Consider the following 4,568-nt stretch of genomic DNA (forward strand, 5'->3'; position numbering starts at 1 on the left):
ACCCCGAGTCCAATGAAAGTCATGGAGACAAACTGTGCCAAGAGCACATGAATCACAATTAGTTTAAGAAACAAAACAAAACACCCACCTACATATTAACTGTCTCACTCTTTCCCTTCTGAGAACATGGAAGGAGTCTGAAGCATCACCTTCTTGGATGTGCAGCTTCATGGCCTGGCCTTGGTCACAGTTGCTAGCACAGCCTACCAGGTTCCATGATCAAGGACCACCTGGGGCAACACTTGGTCAAAACTCACTTCTGCACAAGCTCTATACGAGTTATCATCAGTGTGCTTTCTTACAGAGATAGGAAGAATAAAGGAGAATGAGAAAGAATATTAAGAGGAAATAGTATTGGGCCTTTGGTAACTTCTTCCTTCTTTCTTTTCTTTCTTTCTTTCTTTCTTCCTTTCATTCTTTCCTTCTTTCTTTCTCTTTCTTTCCTTTCTTTTCTTTCTTTCTCTTTCTTTCTTTCATTCATTCTTTCTTTCTTTCAGACAGGGTCTTGCTCTGTAGCCCAGGCTGGAGTGCAGTGGTGCGATCACGGCTCACTGCAGCCTTGACCTCTTGGACTCAATCGATCCCTCATCTCAGATTCCCAAGTAGCTGGGCCTACCCATGCATGCCACCAAGCCCAGCTAATTTTTATAGAGACAAGATTTTACCATGTTGCCCAGGCTGGTCTTGAACTCCTGGCCTCAAGCAATCTGCCCACCTCTACCCCCCAAAGTGCTAGGATTACAGGCATGAGAAACGGTGCCGACTGCCTTTGATAATTTCCAACAACGTGCCATTGATTGATGTTTCAGTTTTCTATTGCTGTGTAATAAATCAGCCCAAACTTAGTAGCATAAAACTGCAGCAATTTTCATGAGGAGGAGGAGGAGAGAAAGGAAGAGAAGGAGAAAAACCTCTGATGTTTTCATGGATTTATTGGGCTCAGCTGGGTCGATCTCACTCAGGATATCTCATGAGGTCGCTGTCAGATGGGGACTAGGCTGGGGTCTTCTGGAAGGCTTCCTCACTCCCAGGTCTGGCAGCTGGCTGGGAACAAAGCTGGGATTGCTGGCCAAACAGCTGCACATGGCTCTCCAGGTGTTCCCAGCATCCTCCCAGCAGGGCAGGTAGGCTCCAAGAGCAAGTATCCTGGGAAACAAAGCCAGGGGAATGCTGTGTCACCATTTATGACCAGCCTCTGTGGTCATGCATTTCTAACACATTCTATTAATTAGGACCAAAGGAAAGGGAATTAGGTCCTTGATGGGAGAAGTGTCAAAGAACACATAGACGTGTTTTAAATCCACTGCAATTAGCATTGCCATGCTTTTCCTTCCTTATGGCTTTCAAAACCATGATTAAACAGTAAAAAGAAACACTCACCAAATATAAACATCAAAAATAGGTTTCTCGGCCAGGCGTAGTGGCTCACGTCTGTAATTCCAGCACTTTGGGAGGCCGAGGCGGGCGGATCATGAGGTCAGGAGATCGAGACCATCCTGGCTAACACAGTGAAACCCTGTCTCTGCTGAAAACACAAAAAAATTGGCTGGGGGCGGTGGCGGGCGCCTGTAGTCCGAGCTATTCAGGAGGCTGAAGCAGGAGAATGCCATGAACCCAGGAGGCGGAGCTTGCAGTGAGCAGAGATTGCGTCACTGCACTCCAGCCTGGGCGACACAGTGAGACTCCGCCTCAAAAAAAAAAATAGGTTTCTCTGCTTCTTTTTACTCTGACCATCAATCCCTTCTTCTCAGCACACTCAGATGAGACAAAGCATCTCTGACACCTGTTTCTCCTCCTGCATTCATGCTCACTCCTAAATACATCTTGTGAGCTCTCTTGGGTTGAGATCACTCACCACAAGGAAACCGTAGGCCAGCGTTCATAATGGGAAGACTTGGCAGAGATTGATTTTATTTTTTTCCAAATATCCTTCCCATTCAACCACAATGCTGTCCCTAGTAGCCACTGGCTGGTGTCATCATTGAGATTCCTCACACCCCGTCAATCACCTCCCCCAGCTAGTCTCCCATATACCAGTGGTCTTCTTCTCATCACTGAAAACTCAGTCCAGAGCCTTTCCCTCTCTTTTTGGACTGCCGCTTTGTACAGGACTGTCCATCTCACCACTGCCCCTTCAGATTGAATGGCCAAAATATCTTTCTCATATGTTGCCTACCTTCCCAATTCTGACAAGACATCTATAGTTTCTGCATGCATTTTACCCAAATTTCTGGTCATGGATCTCAAAGACTTCATCATCACACATAGACATAAATGCACCCCGTTCCAAAGTAATTGTGATTCCCCACCAACTTTCTCCTGTTTCCAGTTTCGACTGCATGTTCAAAAACAACTTTTCATTATCCTGTCTCCACACTCATTCTCCCATTGATAGAAGCTCTTCAATTTATCTACATTTTTTCACCTGCCAAATCACCTCCGTGTGGTTGAACAAAAAGATCACAGGACTTAGAAATAAGAGGCCCAAGTTCTGGCATTATAAACCTCATAATAAGTTATTTAATAAAATCATTTGAAAGAGTAAAATATACATTATGACAATGATGAGATTCTCCACCTTTTGAAAGTTCTGCTCAAGTTTCATTTACCTTATGAATCTCCCATCAGTAAGCAAAGGAACGTCCAGCTGTGTTGCTGCCCACAACAGCCTTTCCTGATAGCTGGTGGCTGTGAACATCACCGAGTCTCTGTTTGCTAAAGGGAATGTCAACAAAGTCCTTGCCAAGAGTAATAGTTCTTTGCAGAACCTGTAGTAATCACAAGTGACTCATGCTGTCTAAAGATACCAGGTGTCTTACACCAACACACACTAGACACTTTCTCAGAGAGCACATAGCTGAGGGCTTATCCTAAATTCCATCTGTGCAGCAAAATAAACTTACAACCAATGGTGAGGTCTCAAACTGCACCTGGTGGGGATCTCCTGAAAAGGCCAAGGAGATGTGGAGGGTTAAGCTTAAGGTGCCCAGCACACAGCCAGAGCAGTCTGGACTTGCCTATTTTGAGTCTGGCCAACTACGGTCTTGCAATAAAGTTGTAGCTAAAAGCCAAGAGCAGTGGCGCACATCTGTAGTCCTAGCTACTTGGGAGGCTAAGGCAGGAGGATCACTTGAGCTCAAGAGGTCCAGGCTGTAGTGTACTATGATCACACCTGTGAATAGCCACTGCACGCCAGCCTGGGCAACACAGCCAGACCTTGCCTCTGAAAAAAAAAAAAATCAGCTAATAACATGTGTGGCTCTCTAAAAGTTACTACATTTCACATGAATTCTCTCAGTCACAATCCAGCAATATGCACAAGAATATATCATCTGTACTTTGTAAGCTGTGTCTAACCTTTGCATATCTCAAAGTTGTTTCTTTTCTTTTCTTCTTTCTTTTTTTTTTTTTTTTTTTTTTTTTTTTTGTGGGGGAGGCGGAGACACAGGGTCTGGCTCTGTCACCCAGACCAGATTGCAGTGGTTTGATCTCGGCTCACTGCAGCCTCAACCTTCTGGGCTCAAGTGATTCTCCCACCTCAGACTCCCAAGTAGCTGAGACTACAGGCACCAGCGCCACTACGCTTAGCTAATTTCTGCATTTTTTGTAAAGATGGGGTTTGATCATGCTGCCCAAGGTGGTATGGAAATTCTGGGCTCAAGAGATCCTCCTACCTCAGCCCTCCAAAGTGCTGGGATTACAGGCATGAGCCACTGTGCCCGGCCTATCTCACTCTTAATACCAGCTGTCATCCTAGGGTGCAGGGGTTCTGGTCTCCCCGATAGTGTTGAGCCCCCATGAAGCACTTGATAAACAGATGCTAACTGATACCTCCCCACCCTGTCTCTGACTGAAGCATGTGGCAAAGTGATTGTACTGGGTTTCCTGACTCAGTCATGACTTGGCTGAGGAATTCTTACCACCCAAAGGGTATTACCTGGAAGTTCTTACAGAAGATCATACCAAGAATACATTCAAAGAACAATTGCTCATTTTTCTCATGCTATTAACACAAAAGGTTTTCTCTCAACTTACAACACTGAATTTAGTGTTTGACTTTGAATTTTCTGGATACTGCATAAAGAAGATAAAATCTTCTTTTCTCTTTTTCTTTTTTTTTTTTTTTTTTTTTGAGACAGGATCTTGCTCCATCACCCAGGCTGGAGTGAAGTGGCACAAACATGGCTGACAGTAGCCTCGAACTCCTGGGCTCAAGTGAGCCCTGCACCTTAGCCTCCCAAGTGGCTTGGACTACAGGCACATGCCACCACGCCCAGCTAACCTTTTTTGTTGTTGTTGTTGTTGAGACAGAGTTTTCCTATGTTGTCCAGGCCTGTCTCAAACTCTTCTGGGCTCAAGCAATCCTCCCACCACAGCCTCTCAAAGTAAAGTACTGGGATTACAGATGTGAGCCATCGCACCTGGCCCATTTCTAAGGTAATTTCATAACATAACTGGCAGCACTAAGTAATTATCTAGAGAAGTAATCCTAGGTCCTGAGAACAAAAATTTTAATTATTTCAAATGTGAGGATCTGCAACAGCCTACAATGTGGCCACTAAAAATAA

General features: G+C 44.8%; 1 long non-coding RNA gene across 1 annotated transcript; it reads right to left on the bottom strand.

Annotated features, from left to right (window-relative positions):
- Positions 1-946: 946 nt before the first annotated feature.
- Positions 947-2,682, bottom strand: LOC129044600 (uncharacterized). Its single transcript, XR_008504714.2, has 3 exons — positions 2,610-2,682; positions 1,381-1,525; positions 947-1,146 (listed from the first exon to the last, which is right to left on the bottom strand). It is a non-coding gene; the product is annotated as an uncharacterized LOC129044600 (long non-coding RNA).
- Between the last annotated feature and the right edge of the window lie 1,886 nt (positions 2,683-4,568).

Source organism: Pongo pygmaeus, chromosome 13 (assembly GCF_028885625.2).
Source record: "Pongo pygmaeus isolate AG05252 chromosome 13, NHGRI_mPonPyg2-v2.0_pri, whole genome shotgun sequence".
Lineage (NCBI taxonomy): Eukaryota > Metazoa > Chordata > Mammalia > Primates > Hominidae > Pongo > Pongo pygmaeus.